The sequence below is a fragment of the Taeniopygia guttata genome, chromosome 23 (genome assembly GCF_048771995.1).
Source record: "Taeniopygia guttata chromosome 23, bTaeGut7.mat, whole genome shotgun sequence".
NCBI lineage: Eukaryota > Metazoa > Chordata > Aves > Passeriformes > Estrildidae > Taeniopygia > Taeniopygia guttata.
In genome coordinates, this window is record NC_133048.1 from 3,229,406 (window position 1) to 3,246,094 (window position 16,689).

Genomic DNA, 16,689 nt, shown 5'->3' on the forward strand with positions numbered 1-16,689 from the left:
AAAATTAAGAACAAGCTGAGAAATAATGACTTTCCACAATTTCTTTAGGAGAAGTGAGGTGATTTATTTCAGAATTTCAGTGGAAAGTTAAGAACAGATCTTGGTAGCTTGCTCTTCTATGGAATGCAGGTTTTTGGAGATTTGTGAGATTTGATTTAAAAGACATCCAAAAAAAAAAAAACAAAACAACAAACTCAACTTTGGTTCAACTCTATCCCCTGAGTGGCCACTTCAGGAGTTGAGATTGAATTGATCCCATTATAGAATTACTGGATTTCAGAGCTCTTGTTCTGAGTTTCAGATGGGTTTCTTTGCTGTCTTTGCTTTCAGATAAGATGCAGCAGCTCTGGCAGTACCAAAGTGTTTTAATCTGGGTTAGTGTTTTTCCAGGGCTGCCAAAAGCTGTGACTGAGCAAGCTGGGGTCGTGATGGCAATGTTTGAAAGAAATCACAGCCATGGAGGTGAGTTAGTCATCAGGTAATTGCTAAAAACCTTCATTTCACCACCCAGAGCCTGGGCTGTAGCTGGTGAGCAGTGGAGGGGAGCAGCCCTCCCCACAGAGCCTCCTGCTCTGGGCCTGCCTAAATTTGGGATGAGCTCTCCAGGCTGATGCTGGATGCTTTCCAGAGCTGGGAAAAGAGAACTCATGATTCTTTGACTCAAGAGAAGAACTGCTGTGTTCTTACCACTGGACAGGGAGATGAAAACAGTTGCTAAACAAAGATCAAACATGTGAACTTTATAAATAAACAAACAAAATTGATGCTAAGGGACGTCTCAGCTCCTTTGCCTACGGCAAAGGGCTTGGCAGGACCTAGGGAATGACTTTGTCAGTTTGCGCAGAATTGTTATTTTAAAGAGGCTGATTAAAGTGATACTGCACCTCTTAATGAGTCTGAAAACATCCCTGTCCATGTGGGGGGAATGTGGGGGAGAGGAGAAATCATTTATGGGGCTGAGCTCTGGGTGCAGAGCGCAGCAATGTTCTAAATCTAAATGATCCTCAGTGATTAAAGCTGCTGATTGGGGCAGCCAGACAGCGAAGGCAGCAGGGCTGAGAGGCTGCCAGGGAGGGAGCTGGGGCAAGGCTCAGCAGAGGGGCTGCTTTGATCTGCTGTGCTTTGCCAGCCCTGGGCCAGGCCTGCCCACAGGAGATGGGACCTGGACCATGCAGGGCGTGCCCAGGGTCTCACAGAGGGCTGGTGCTTGCGGTGAAGCAGGAGCAGACAGATGTTATTTGTGGTTTTCTTTCTTCTGCCCAGAGTGCAGAGGGACATGAACTGCTGTGGGTCAGTCCTGGCTCCCCACTCCAGCATCAGGGACCCTCCATCCTCTGCAGCTTCTCCTTCTTTGCTGCCTTGCCTCCATGTCTCTGCTGCCTCTATCCTGTTTCTGATGCCAAGCAGCCTCAGCCTCCTGCAGGGAGCCCAGCAGCTCCAGACAGCTTCTCCCAGCTGCTGTGTGCACACAGCTCTCCTAGGGGACCTCCAGCTCCTGGATACTCCTGCCATTATGGGATGCCAGGAAAGAGATGACGACCCCCCAGTTGTCCTCCTGAACCATTTCCTGCCTGAGGCTTTGAGCTGCATTAGAGGCTTTGCTGCCTTTAAACACAGAGCAGAGGAGCTGGGCCCTGTGAACAGCCACGTGGAGCTCCTGCACAGCTGTTGGAGGTTGTTTTTGGGGTAAAGTTCTCTTTGGGAAGAGCCTAATGAGGAGTGGGATGAATTGGATCCCTGGAGTTGACTTTAGAGGCCATGAGTTCATTTCTTGTCTGTGTCAGGCCGGCTGTTCCCATTTGTTGTGAAAATGTAGGGTAATTAAAATGTAGGGTGAACTATTCCCCTTTCCTTCATTGGGTGTTTTCTCATTTCAATTTTTTTAATTTCATAAATTCAAAGCAATCATTTCCTTTGGAAGGTTTTGGTGGTATTTCCAATGTGTAGCTACAATCATCTCCCTCTGAGAGCTGAGGGGGACACTTTGGAGGGCAGAGCTTGGCTGCTGAGCCTGCCCTGGCCCAAACCCTCATGTGTGGACTCCCAGCACTGCTGCACCTCCTGTCAGGAGCCTCCTGGGGTGAAGAGGGGACCTGAGGTTACTGCCCTGGAGGCTGCTTGAGGACAAGGACACGTGCTCTGAGGAAACTGGCTTTTCTTAGCAGTGCTGCCCGCAGTGCCTGCAGTTTATCAGCTCCTCTGGCTGCTGGCAGCAAAGCTCCAGCAGGGTCCCAGAGCTGTGTGAGCACCCAGCCCTGCTCTGTGCCTTGGAGCTGGGCTTTTCCATCCAGCCTGCCTGCCTTGGTCTGCATCTGTGGATGTGTTTGGAGCTGGAGAATGGAGCCTGTGCTGCTCTTTCTGTCACTCAGGGCACCTGGGCAACCTCAGCTGCTGTTTGGCTGCCAGGTGGCATCACCTGTGGCACAGGAGCCACGATGCCCAGGCAAGGACAGAGGGCAGGAAAGTGCTGGGAGCTTTTGGGGATTTAAAGTGTGGGCAGGCATGTGCTGCTTCAGCTACTTCTGAATTTTAATTTCCTCAGGCAATAGCTCTTATAGGTTCTGGGAGTTCCTGCAGTCTGTGTTTGGTTGTTTTTTAGGGCAGTGGTTGGCTCTTCATCTTGCTGCACCCACTCACCCAAGAATCAGATCCACAACAGCACAGGAACGTTTACTGCAGGCTCCATGCATGGGCTTGATGGGTTTGAAGTGTTCAGGGTGAGATTTCTTCATGGGGCTTTAATTTCCCAGCTTTTTGTGACCTTGGAGCCAGAGTCAGCAGCCAAGGAGGAGAGGGAAATAATGCTGCTGTGACCTTTGGGTGAATTGTTCTCTGTGAGGTTCCTTGAGGAGAAATTTTGCACACTTGCAGGCAGCTCACAGGATGGAGATTGTCCCTGGCTCCCTCCAGGCACCAGAGTGTGACAGCCCAGCTCAGGCACTCTGAGATCCTTTTGTCCCAGCAGGCAGTGAAAGATGCACATGAGCAAAGCTGCTCACAGCGTGACTTGCCCGAGGGGGCCGTGATCCAGAGGCAGCAGTGGCCAAACTCCCTTCTCAGGCTCCTTCTGGCCTTCCCCTCCAGCCCAGACTTCCCTGATGAGCAGATCTGGCTCCTCTTTCCCATGAAACCTCTGGGATTGTGGTGCTGCTGCCCTGCCTGAGCCAGTTGGCATTTCACTGTCTGGGGGTGATGAGAAACCTGCTGGGGGCTCCTGAGGGCAGCTCCTGCTCCAGAGCTGAGCTGCAGGTGCTTGACTCTGTCCCCAGTTGGTTTTAAAGCTGTGCCTGAGGAGGGAGAGGCCGCTGGAAGCTCTGGATGGATGGAAGAGAAGGATCCCGAGTATCCTAACGCGACTCGGTGTCTCGGCAGCCTTTGAAGTGCTCTCCTGACATCCCTCCCGGAGCAGCACCTTTCATCCCTCGCCAGCGCTTCCCCAGCTGGAGCCATGAAAGGGAAACTACAGAAGCCATAAATCCTGGCTGCTAACATCTCCAGTGGGGAGATTTCACAACGAGCCCGAGCTGCCGCAGAAGATAAGAGAGGGCCTTGAATCCCAGGCAAGTCGGGGCTGGTTCCCGGGAAGAGCTGAGCTCCACGGCATCGTTGGGGGTCCCTCTGGCTTCCCTGGGCACAGGAGCTGCCTCTGGGTGCCCTGGGGTGAGTCCCCAGCCTGGGGCAGAGCTCTCCAGCCCTGACCCCAGGGCAAAGCTGTGTCTTGGATGGGACAGCCCCTCTGCACGCTCCTGCCGTGGTCTCGCTGCTCCCAAGGGTTGATTTTATTGTGCCTGCTTCAGCAGAACCCCTGTGCAGAGAGAACAGGAGGGAATCCAGCACTCCTGACCCCCGGGGTGGCTGCTCTGGCCACGCTGGCTGGAACAGGGAGTGAAAGGCGAGGGAGAGCAGCCGGAAGGCTCCCGGCTTTATCAGGAGTGTTGGCTCAACAGAGGGGAAACCAGCCTGAACTGCCAGACAGCAAATGATGGTATTGCTGGGGATGTTTCCTGGAGTGAATGGGAACGTTGTGAGTGGGCAAGCTGGAGTCAGTGCTGGACTCTGGTTTGATTTACAGCCTTGCTGTGCTGCTGATCCGTGCCCAGCCCAGGGTGCATTTCTTGGCTCTGCAGGATGTGCCTGCGCATCAAACTCTGCCAGGGGCTTCCTCAGCTTTCCATGGGAGCCTTTTCCTCGTGCCCCCACAGCACCAGCCCAGTGAATCCTCTTGTAAACTCAGGCCAGGCAGGATGGGTCAGCGAGGCTCCAAGTCCAGTGGCGCAGCAGTCCCGAAGGTCTGGGGGCTCTGTTTTCCCATTGGCATCACTTGTTCCCGCATCAGGAGAGGGAAAACCTGGTCCCTGGAACGCTGGGTGTGCTGTGGGCACAGCTGCCCTGCAGCTCTCCGAGGGGAGGTGGTGGTCACAGTGGTGGTGGGACAACTTGGGCTGGGAGCTCTGAGGGAAGCTGGGGCTGCCCCAGAGCCGGGAAATGGGGCTCAGTGAGACCCCAAGGCCTGGGGGGAGGCTGTGGGGTGAGGGACACGGAGCAGCCCCCGTCTGGCCCGTGTCCTCAAGCACAAGACCTGCAAACTATTCCTGTGCCCTTGGCTCTGCTCTGCTCGCTCTCCCCAGGCATTAAATCGAGTCTCTGGCTGATCCTCCTTTGATTCCCTTGCTCTGAAGCCCCCAGCAGCAGCTCCAGCTGCCCTTCCATGGGGCCCTTGCCAGGTTTCCCTTCCCATCACAGGCGAGGGCAGAGCGGATCCGCTCTGGAATTTGGCGCTGACACCCAGACAAACCCCAGGCTCTGAGGAGGCAGAGGCTGTGTCTAGGAATTCACAGCAGCAGCTGTTGGTGCAAACCTCAGCCAGGCTGGAGCTGCCCCTGCCCTCCAGGGATGCTTGGCTCTGGCAGGGCTGTGCTGCTCAGACTTTCTTGGAACAGGAGCCTCGGTATCAGCTCCACCCATGGGGTCTTTCCCTCTTTTTGAGGGGAAAAAAACCCCAATCCTCAAATTGCTACCTTATTATTATTGGGATATAGGATAAGCCTTTCCAGTAATGCAAAGGTGTAAACAGTCCTTGCCTGCTGTCAGCTGTTGGAACAGGTGATGTGGATTTGGGGCAGTTGGGATTTCTGGATCAACTCCTGGCCTGGAGGCTCCATCTCCTGCAGATCCTGTCAGAGCCACAGCTCTGTGCACTGCAGACCTTCTGTGTCTGCAGCATTCCCATCTCTCACACTCTCTTAATTCCCAGAACAGCAGGAAACGGTGGGGAAGACTCCCAGGAAGAGCTCTGGGTGTAGCAGAAAGATGGAGAGCAGGAACCAGCCCAGGATCTCCCGTGTCTCCCTGGGACATGCTGCAGGAATTCCCAGCCCCCACGGGTGTCCCCAGCTTTGGTGGCACTGGGACAGGCCGGTGGAGGCAAGGCCTGAGCTGTGGGCAAGGCTTGAGGATGTTTCTGGGCACTGCTGGTGCCAGGAGCAGCCAGGGCTGTGATGATCCCGGGTTTGTGATGATCACGGGTTTGTGACGGTCCCAGGTTTGTGATGATGCTGGGACTGTGATGGTCCCAGAGCTGTGATGATCCCAGAGCTGTGATGATCCCGGGTTTTTGGTGGTCCCAGGACTGTGATGATCCCAGAGCTGTGATGATCCCGCCGGCCTGTGGAGGTCAGCCTTGGCTCGGGAACCTCCGGGGCTCCTCTGAGGCCGCACCTCCCACCCGGCCGAGGTTCGCTGCCTCTCGCTGCCCTCCTGCTGCATCCTCCGCGATTTTCTTCCTGATCCTGAGGGGAGAACACAGCGACGTCTGGGCTTGGCTTGGAGAAATATTTGTGCCTCCATCCCAGGCTCTGCCACATCTCCGAAGTGCTGAGCTGTGCTTTGCACTCTGAGGATACAGAGGAGACCACAGATGGAGACTGGGATTCCTTTTGGTGCTTTGCTGTGCTTTGGGATGGTTTTGGGGGGATTCCCTGGACCTGAACCCTTTGGGGGTTATCAGAGCAAATATTTTTTTCCATTTCCCACGCAGGGGAGCCAGGAGGGCTTAAACCCCGTGGAGGTTTTGGTGGCACAGCAGCTGCTGCCAGGCTCTGCCTCTCCCCGGGTCACTGTCCCCACTGGAGCTCCCTGTGCTCCAGCACATGAGGAGAAGGTGGATCCATCCCTGTTTTAGACGAGCTCATGTTCTTTGCCATTCCCAGGTTTCTCTGGATGCCACAGAGACTGTTATTAAGCAGATGAAAGGCCAAGGAACGAGTTTGCTGTGCTTGTGCTTGCCCAGGGCTGAGCTTTCTGCCCCTCCCCGGGTCTTTAGTGCATCCATCCTGCACCAAAGTCACTCCAGGGAGCTGCAGGAAGGGTCTGTGGTGGTGGTGATGGAGCAAAACCAGAGAGTGTTTTGCTGCCTGAATGGTGGCCCAGCTGAGCCGAGTGACAATTCCATCTTTTGCTTGCTGCAGCCTGTTCTTCCCAAAAAAAGGGCAGCCCCCTCCTCCCAGAGCCTTCTTCCCCTGCCCTGCTCTGTGCTGACTTGTGCATTCCTCCTTCCACATGTTCCAAAGAGGAGCAGTCCCAGTCAGAGCTGGGACCGGGCAGGGTGTGACATTCCCTGCTCTGTACCGCGGGGTTTGGGGCTCACCCTGGCCCAAATGTGTGGGCAAACTCCTGGAGCTGAGCCTTGTCAGGGCACAGAGGGAAAGGAGCTCCTGGCAGGAGGGGTTGCCCTCCCCAGGACCCTCAGCTGCCTCTTGCTGCACACCCCAAGGGTTTTACAGAGGGGCAGGAGAGGCTGATTTCAAGGAGCAGATAAATAAATCCTGGTGGCACCGTGGTCAGGGGTCTCTGTCGTGCCCAGGCCTGGCTCTCCCTGCTGGCTTCCACAGGCTCTGGAAGCGCTGGAATCACTGCCAGAGCTCCTGGGCTCCTCAGATCCTGGAGAGCTCTTGGTTCTGCGCCCTCCCTGCAGACCCAAGGCAGTGTCAGAGCTGCAGGGATGCTCCTCCCGCTCCATCCCTCAGGATGTCCAGCCCCAGAGCCAGGAAGGACATCCTGAGCAGGGGGAGAGCTTGGAGAGGCTGGGCCAGAGCTGCTGGAGCTGCCCCGAGGCTTTTCCTGCCCCCAGGTCAAACCTGAGAGGTTAAAGTGGCTTTTCCTGGAAGTGCATAGAAGAGAGGAGGGACTGGGAGCCTGGTGTGGGATAAATGAAGGGAGAGGGAGCGACAGAGGGGGAAACAAGGCCTGGGAAGAGGCAGCACTCCCCATGGAGGGCACTGCTGTCCGAGGGAGAGGAAACCAAAGGTGCAGACTGAGGTTGGATGCCTGGAGAAATGTGCAGCTGCTGGGGCAGTGCCCCCATGGGGTGGAGGCTGTGCTCTGGGGAAACACGGCTGATTGGGGCCAGGGAGCAGCTTTGGTGACTCCAGCCCTGCTTCTCTGGGATCTGTGGGCCCATCCTGGCCTGCCCTTCCCTGTCCCACCGTGAACTGGAGCTGGGACAGTTCCCATCCCTCCTGCGCTGGGGCTCTGCCATCTGCTGCTGCACCAGCCCCGCCCTGACAGGGATTATACAAATGAAGCTGGTGTAGGGCTGTCATTTCAGAGATTTTTTTTTCTTTTCTTTTCTTTCTCCCTTACTAAAAAAACCTTTTGTGCACTTTGGAGCAAGCCTGTCATATTTCTTGGAGTCTCCAGTGACTCCTTCATCCTACAGACTTTCTGGAGTCCTCCTTGTTAGGCCGAGGACTGCATGATTCATTGTGTGCTGGAGATTTAATACTGCACGGAAAACAGGCCCAGTCAATTTTGTTTTCTTTCTTTCCCCCTCCCCCCTTTTCTTTTTTTTTTTTTTTTTTTTTTTTCCCTTTCTTGGCTTCTCACTTACATCCTGGAATTTTTTTTTTTTTTTCACAAGGTATAAAATAAATACGTTCCCAAATACGTCCAGGAGGAAACGATCCCCTTGGGTTTTTCAGCTGCTGCTTTAAGGCTGTTAAAACCAATTTGGAGCAGTTCAGCTTTCTCAAGGGCTGGCTGTGTGTTAGGAAGACCCTCTCCCACCTCTCCTGGATCTCCATGAAAGTTCAGCCTCTGCTGCATCTGGAGATGTGTATCCCCAACCAAAGGCTCTTGGGCTTGCTTTTCCAAGGGCGAGATGTAGATTTTTAATGCCAAAAGGGACCTTTTTGGTTGTTGTCCCATCTTGGTCGATCAGCAGGTGGTTCTCTGGGTCTGATGTCACCCACGTGCTCCCAGCTGTGGCTGGGATTGGGATTTTCCCAGGACAAAGTGCTCTGAGGGGCAGTGCAGTGGTGACCTGACCCTGGGAAGAGTTAGCTGAACCCTTTAATTACAGGTTGCCTGCAGTGAGGTGCCTCTGTCCTGCCCAGGCTCCTCTTCATCTGCATTTTCCAAATCCACGGTAATGAATTCCCATCCCTCTTGGCCATGAGCTGAGAATCGATGCTCCAGAGGAGCCCAGGGCTGGGTTTCCTGGGATTTGGTTCTGGGAATGAGCTCCTAGAACAGCTCCTGACCTTTTCTGCAGCACTCCAGGAGCCTGATTTCCAAAAGGGCCTCGACACTCGCACAGCAGGGACAGCCTGGAGACAATTCCTGAGCTTCAGGAGCAGCCTGGAGCCCATCCCTGGGTTCAGGAGCAGCCTGGAGCCCATCCCTGGGACTCAGGGACAGCCTGGAGCCCATCCTTGGGGTTCAGGGACAGCCTGGAGCTCATCCCTGGGTTCAGGAGCAGCCTGGAGCCCATCCTTGGGTTCAGGGACAGCCTGGAGCCCATCCCTGGGTTCAGGGACAGCCTGGAGCCCATCCCTGGGACTCAGGGACAGCCTGGAGCCCATCCCTGGGGTTCAGCAGCAGCCTGGAGCTCATCCCTGGGGTTCAGGGACAGCCTGGAGCCCATCCCTGGGGTTCAGGAGCAGCCTGGAGCCCATCCCTGGGTTCAGGGACAGCCTGGAGCCCATCCCTGGGTTCAGGAGCAGCCTGGAGCCCATCCCTGGGTTCAGGGACAGCCTGGAGCCCATCCTTGGGGTTCAGGGACAGCCTGGAGCCCATCCCTGGGTTCAGGGACAGCCTGGAGCCAATTCCCGGAGTTCAGGAGCAGCCTGGAGCCCATCCCTGGGTTCAGGGACAGCCTGGAGCCCATCCCTGGGTTCAGGAGCAGCCTGGAGCCCATCCCTGGGGTTCAGGAGCAGCCCTGGAGCTCATCCCTGGGGTTCAGGGACAGCCTAGAGCCCATCCCTGGGTTCAGGAGCAGCCTGGAGCCCATCCCTGGGACTCAGGGACAGCCTGGAGCCAATTCCCGGAGTTCAGGATCCCTGCAGGAAGGTGCATGAGCTGCCTAAGCCCCCTGGGTGCTGCTTTGCCCCCTTCCCAGGGCTGTGGGGCACAGCTACCCCTCGGGATGCCAACCCCACACCTCTGCTGATCCCATGGGGATCCGGGCCCATGGCAGAGCTGCTGTCCCTGTGCCCCCAAGGAAAACCTCAGCCCCACAGAAACGGTCCCCAGCCCTCTCTGAAGGGCTCCTGTCCCACACGGACCCTCGGGGAAGGCGGTGCTGCCCCCGGTGCCCTCCAAAGCCACCAACCCTGGGTAGGGAAGGCGGCAGCGGGGTCGTGCTGGGGCAGAACCCGCACTTCCAGCTCTGCTCCGTGCCCTTTGTGCGGGTTCCCGGCCGAGGCCGTGCCCAGCCCGGGCGCCGCTTCCATGCGGCTCCGCCACCGGGGCTGCGGCTTCCCGGCCGGGGTGGGGCCGGAGCCGGAGCCGGGGGCTGGAATTGCCTCAGCCACCAGTCTTTAATTCCCGTCTGAAGTGACTCAGTGCCCCCGGGGCCCCGAGTTAAGCTCGCTCTCGCCACACTGTACATTTCGTGTTTATATATTTATTTATTTATGGGCACTGCGGCTACGGGAGCGGCGCGGGGAGACAGAGCCCGAGATGGGGAGTTAAGCGAACCTGTCGGACCTAAACCCGGCTCCTCTGGAGCATCGATTCTCAGCTCATGGCCGACAGGGATAGGAATTCTTTACCGTGGATTTGGAAAATGCAGACAAGGAGCCCACCCGTGGCTCCCCCTCAGCCCTGGGCCTCGCTCCTGCCACCCCCGGGCCACACCTGCCCCGAGCCGGGGCTGCACTCGGGCTCCAGCTGCCCCTGTCCCCCCTTGGCCTGTCCCCGTCACCCCACAGCATCTCCCCAGCTGCTTTTCATCTGATTTTCCCCATTTGCAGAGGGCGAATATTTGGGCTGGTGTGGTGGCCGTGTGCCCTGCAGAGCCACCGGCGCAGGTACCCCTCAGGGCTGGGAGCAGAGAGCTCCCAAACCTCCCCGGCTTCAAATCTGGGCTCCCTCTGTGCCTGCTGAGCACACTTGGCTGCTGGCAGGGATGTAGCAACTCCGCAGCACACATGTTGGTGGTTTTGAGGGCTAAATTGGACCTTGGGAATTAGCAGCCTTGTAAGTCAATAACAACATGTCCTAATGAATGCAAGATGTCCCCAGGAAAGGAAAGCTCCTCTGCTGGACTGGGATCCTGTGACTGGGGGAGAGGACCAGTAAACAGGCAGGAATGCTTCAGCTGGAGATGGGCAGGAGATACAAACTCGACATCTCGGCATTGCAAACACACCCCGAGTGTGGGTGGTGGTGGCGGAGGGAGCCCGAGCCACCGGTGGTTGTGAAACGTGGCCGGGTCTGACTCCTGAGTGTCCCCTGTGTCCCCCCGGGGCTGGGAGCCTCTGGGGTGTCCCTGCTGCTCCTCCAACAGCCCCTCCTGACCCTGCCGAGCATCCCTCGGCCCTGGCCCCACTGCACAGCCCCACACGGCTGGGCCGGGGCAGCTGCAGAGAGGAGCTTTGGGGTGGGATTGGCTTTGGGGGTCTGGGTGTGCTGGGAGGAGGGGAGAGGGGCTGTGGTACTCCCTGGGCCGTGTAACACAGGTTTTGGTGTTGCCTGGGCCGTGTAACACAGGTTTTGGTGTTCCCTGGGCTGTGTAACACAGGTTTTGGTGTTCCCTGGGCCGTGTTACACAGGTTTTGGTGTTCCCTGGGCTGTATAACACAGGTTTTGGTGTTCCCTGGGCTGTGTAACACAGGTTTTGGTGTTCCCTGGGCTGTGTAACACAGGTTTTGGTGTTCCCTGGGCTGTATAACACAGGTTTTGGTGTTCCCTGGGCTGTGTAACACAGGTTTTGGTGTTCCCTGGGCTGTATAACACAGGTTTTGGTGTTCCCTGGGCTGTGTAACACAGGTTTTGGTGTTCCCTGGGCTGTGTAACACAGGTTTTGGTGTTCCCTGGGCCGTGTAACACAGGCTGTGGTGTTCCCTGGGCTGTGTAACACAGGCTGTGGTGTTCCCTGGGCCATGTAACACAGGCTGTGGTGTTCCCTGGGCCGTGTAACACAGGCTGTGGTGTTCCCTGGGCTGTGTAACACAGGTTTTGGTGTTCCCTGGGCTGTGTAACACAGGTTTTGGTGTTCCCTGGGCTAACACAGGTTTTGGTGTTCCCTGGGCCGTGTAACACAGGTTTTGGTGTTCCCTGGGCCGTGTAACACAGGTTTTGGTGCTCCCTGGGCTGCCCCATGGCAGGAAGGGGCTGTGGGTCAGCCCAGGGGGAGATCTGGGTGCTGTTCCTGGGGCAGAGCAATCCCTGGCCTGGCTCATGGGCATCACCAGTGCCACGTCCTTAGGGGAGAGGGGATTTATCCTCATGGGACAGGAGAGTACGTGGCCTCATGGATCCCCCTGGGAGATGGGACCTTGTGGGTCTTCTCCCTCAAACCAAAACCTTTTCCCCAAACCGAGCACCTGCGAGGCCTCACCCAGCTCCAGCAAGCCTGGAAATGGGCTGAAATTGTCCCAGTGCTGTGATCCCCAGGACACGGGGGTGGAACTGGGAACCCCAAGAGCCGCTGCTGGATCGGGATGTCCTCGGCAGGAGCAGGGCAGGGAGCCGGGAAGGGCAGCGTTGCCCAATCCACGCGCATGGAAATGAAGTGCTTTGTGCGCAGAAAAAGCTCTCGTTCTGCAGAGGCGCTGGGTGTGTGCGCGTGTGGGAGTTCAGACTCCGCAGGAGCAACCTTGGATGCCTGGAAAAATCTCCTTTGTGCATTTAATTAGCGGTAAAGCCCATTTGCATGCGAGATGCCTCTCGGTCTGAAGCTGCTCGTTGATCAGCAACTGCAGCCCGTTTGTATCGAGGGCTTTGTTGGCCCCAGACCGCAGCGGCGCTGCCGGAGCGGAGCCGGGCGCTTTGCATTTCAAAGCCGGGCAGGTACCGGGGCTTATTTCACAACCGGGACTTGGGCCCGGCCTCCTCTCCCACTTTCCCGGCGAGCTGGGGACGCTGCAGCCGCCGCCGGTGAGGGATGTGCCCAGCAGAGCTCCCAAAAACCCGGGTTCGCTGTGAAACAGCGGCGCTGGCAGTGGGAAGGGCTTGTCCAAGAGGGAAAAGTCCTGGTGGAGCTTGGAGGATGCAGAAAGGATGGAGGGGACCACAGGGAAGGGCCGGCGCTGGGCTCAGCACATCCCTCCTGCGTTTCCTTGGCACTGCCCGCTGTGCCAGGCCCCAGGCCGGGCTGTGACCCCGCGGGTGCTGCCCAGCCGGGGCAGCTGCCCAGACCTGTGTGTTTTCCCTGTGGTCACTGCAAACCCTTCCCAGAAACCAGCGGAGTGTGGGTTTGGGTTCAGGCTCCCTTTTTCCTGCTCTCTGCCCTGCAGTGCCTGTGCCAATGCCCCGCTCACCTCCCCGGGCTGTGCTTTCCTCCCGTCCTGGCAAACCCCAGCGGGACTCGGGGGCAGCCGGGCCTGGGACAGGGCCCGGGAGATGGAAATGGGCACAGCTGGGCAGGGTGTGAATCCCGGGGCTCTGGGGCCCGAAGGGAGCAGCTCCTGCCCGGCTCCTGCTCCTGCTCCCCAGAGGGCCTCGGCTGCAGCTGCTGCTCCTCCATCCCTTGGAGGTGTGAGGAGGGGGCTGGTGGTGAGTGCAGGAGCTCCCACATTTCCTCCCCCTGCTGCAAAGCCAGGCTGGACTCCATTCTGCATTTCTCCCCTCTTTTACAGCAAACGGGGGTTTGGGGATGCTCCCGGACTGGGGTGAGCGGATGAGGTTTGTTGGGGACACCCGAGCTTGGTGCTTCTGGGACAGCCGGGCCCTGGAGCGGCTCAGCCTTGGCACAGCCCCCGGTGCCAACCCCTGCTCCCCTCGGCCCCGAGGGGCAGCGTTTCACCCGCGTCTGCCGAGCCGGAGCGAGATGAAAGCAGCGCCCGAGGTCGCTGCCTGGAAGTGGGGCAGAGCTCCGAGCCTGCACCTTGCCCGTCCTCCCGCAGCCCCGCACGGCGCAGCCGGGGCAGGTTTTTGGCTGTTCGCCCTCCCGCCGTGTCTCATCCATCGCTCCGAAACCTCCCGGGCGCTTTGATCCGCGCCCGCCGCTCTCGGTGCCCCGGGCCGGCCTCTCCCGGGAGCGGCACCGGCGGCTCCGGCCCTGCCCGGCCCCGAGGGGCCAACAGCCGGTCCCGGCCCGGGGAGGGCAGCCCGAGCCCCGTAGTGCTCCCCTGGCTTTTCCAAATCCCCGTCACTGCGTGAAGGAGGTGCCTGAGGAGCGGCCGAGGTCCCCTTGCCGAGCTGGTCCTTCAGCGAGGTCCCAGCTGGCCCCAGGGAGGAAAAAATCCATCCCTGGTGCGAGGGGAGGATGGGGAACATCCTTTCCTCCCCCGGGAGCCGCAGTCCCCGTGGAGATGAGTAATCCCCTCCCTCCGCAGCTGTCCCGGGCCCCTGCGGGCTGGGAAAGGGATTTTCTGCACGCTGGTGGCCCTGGAGCCAAGGGGACCAGCAAAGCCACCGTGGTCCAGACAGGATCCCTGCTCTGACCCTGTGTCCCTGCCAGCTCATCCGCGCTCCCCGGGGAGGTCTGGAGCTCCTGCTCCTCTTGGGAGGCCTTTGGGAGCTCCAGGACAGATCTGTCCCTCAGCAATGTCCCGGCTGACACACGTCCAGTGCTCCTGCCCCTGCGCTCCAGCGAGGCCAAGGCTGATATCTGGGATTGGAGGGGAAAAAAGGGCTGGATCCAACCCCTCCATCCTGGTGTGGATGTGTCCTTCCTGCTCAGCCCAGCCCCTGCATTCCTCACCAGCCACTTTCTGGGCACCTCCAGCACCTTCCTGTGGTGGCAGCTGGCATGGAGGGGCTGGAATTTCCTCCTCCTGCTTGGTCCAGGCCCAAAAGGTCTGGCTGACATTTTAAATTTGTTATTTTATTTAATTATTATTACTTTATTTGCATTTATTTGGCTTTCCAGCCAAGCTGTGGCCAGCGGGGCCGCTGGCATTTGTAGGGAATTAAACTGGACTTGCTGTGCTTGGGATTTCCTCAATGAACCTCGGCCAGTCCAGACCTCCCTGAGCCTCACCTGAGGCTTGGGGCTGTGGTTCCTCACACAAAAATGATCATTATTACCCTGGTTTTTGTTTTAAAAACCCAGAATAAAAATCCCTTTGCAGCCGTAAAGCCTTGTAGGGTTTCTGCAGCTGACGCCAGCCAGGGGCCATTCCGTGGGCATGGAAACCCTCTTGTCCCAGGTTTGCTCCAGCTCAGGCAGTGGGAAGCTGGGATGGAGCCTGCCTTCCAGTCTTTTCCTTTAGTCCCAATTCCTGTTTTTCTCTGAGCCCGTCCTGAGCATCTCCCTGTGCTGCTGAGGCAGGGATTTGTTCCCCATCCGAGACCCTTGGTCCTTTCTGGAGCAGCCCCTGATTCGGGGGTGAGGTTGGGGAGCAAAGAGTTAAATCTGCTCCCTCCACCTGTATATTTTCCCAAGGCTTCCAATAGAAATCGGGAATGCAGGAAACGCTGCATTGAGGGGCTCTGAATTTGCCAAAACTGTGCCACGAGTCAGAGTAGAAAGCAAAGTTTATTTGTGGAGTTCTGGAGGCTGAAGCATCTCCTGTGAAGGGCTGAGTTCTTTAAACCTATCCCAGTTTGTTTTTTATTTTTTTCTTCCATCTCTGCCTTTTAAAGTGGCTGGGCTTGGGAAGAGGGAGAGGATTCATGCAGAGGGGCTTGGTTTTAATCTAATAAGGGTTTTTTTCCCCACACAGGCAAATGCTGGAGCTCTTCAAGGCACAGATCAGCCCTGGGCTGGGTTACAGAGGAGCCTTTGATTGGGATCATTTCAGCGTGTTTGGAGCCTTGGGAGGGACCTGGGGGGGCTCAGCTGTGGCTGCCCAGCTCCAGAGCAGCCCCCAGTCTGTGGGATGCTGGTTTGGGATGCTGGTTTGGGATGCTGGTTTGGGATGCTGGTTTGGGATGCTGGTTTGGGATGCTGGTTTGGGATGCTGCTTTGGGATGCTGGTTTGGGATGCTGGTTTGGGATGCTGCTTTGGGATGCTGGTTTGGGATGCTGCTTTGGGATGCTCTGCTGCTCCATGGCCACACAAGGACCACGAGGTCCTTGGACATTACCCAGCCCAGCTCCACGTGCTAATTAACAATTAACAAAGATCCTCAAATCCACAGAGGCTCCGTGGGGGTGTTTTATAACCACTCTACTCCAATGGCAGCCGCTGTGCCCCTCATGCTGGGTGAGCACATTAAAACTTCTTAATTAGATATTAAAAAATTAATGATGTTTGCATTTCTTGTGGCAGGGGGGAGCTGGGGCTGGGTTTGGCTCCTTGCTCGGGGGCTCTGGGCATTCCCAGATCAGAACCAGCCCCATCTCCTGCTGCTGCTCCTGCCCGAGTGAGAGGGAGCGTGTCCCGTCCTCATCCCGTCCTCATCCCGCCCTGGAGAGGCGGCAGCTCCTCCTGCCTACGTGAGCTCTGGCACACTCCCACTCCGCTCTGCTCGGCTCCCGGAGCCCCGGGGCGGGAGCCGAGATGGGCAGAGCCCCACGCCCTGCCCGGGCAGCCCAGGAGCTCTGGGGGGCACCAGGAGAACGTGGGACCCCGCGTTGTTCCCGCCTGGCACGGGCTCATCCCGGCCTGGGGAAGTGCAGCCCCGTGGCCAGGCTCCCATGGAACCTCATCCATGGAATCACATCCATGGAACCTCATCCATGGAACCTCATCCATGGAACCTCATCCATGGAATCACATCCATGGAACCTCATCCATGGAACCTCATCCATGGAACAACATCCATGGAACCTCATCCATGGAACCACATCCCATGGAACCTCATCCATGGAATCACATCCATAGAACCTCATCCATGGAATCACATCCATGGAACCACATCCATGGAATCACATCCATGGAGCCTCATCCACAGAATCACATCCATGGAACCTCATCCATGGAACCACATCCATGGAACCACATCCATGGAATCACATCCATGGAACCTCATCCATGGAATCACATCCATGGAATCACATCCATAGAAACACATCCATGGAACCTTATCCATGGAATCACGTCCCATGGAACCACATCCATGGAATCACATCCATGGAATCACATCCCCTGGAACCACATTCATGGAACCACATCCATGGACCTCATCCATGGAACCTTATCCATGGAACCACATCCATGGAACCTCATCCATGGAACCTCATCCATGGAACCACATCCATGGAATCATATCCCATGGAACCTCATCCATGGAACAACATCCATAGAATCACATCCCCTGGAATCACATCCATGGAACCACATCCCATGGAACCAC

General features: G+C 57.3%; 1 long non-coding RNA gene across 1 annotated transcript; it reads left to right on the forward strand.

The window, feature by feature from the left end:
• The first annotated feature begins 11,427 nt into the window (after positions 1 to 11,427).
• LOC140680465 (uncharacterized) lies at positions 11,428 to 15,634 on the forward strand. The gene is made up of 2 exons (XR_012051786.1): positions 11,428 to 12,142; positions 15,114 to 15,634. It is a non-coding gene; the product is annotated as an uncharacterized lncRNA (long non-coding RNA).
• The last annotated feature ends 1,055 nt before the right edge of the window (positions 15,635 to 16,689 follow it).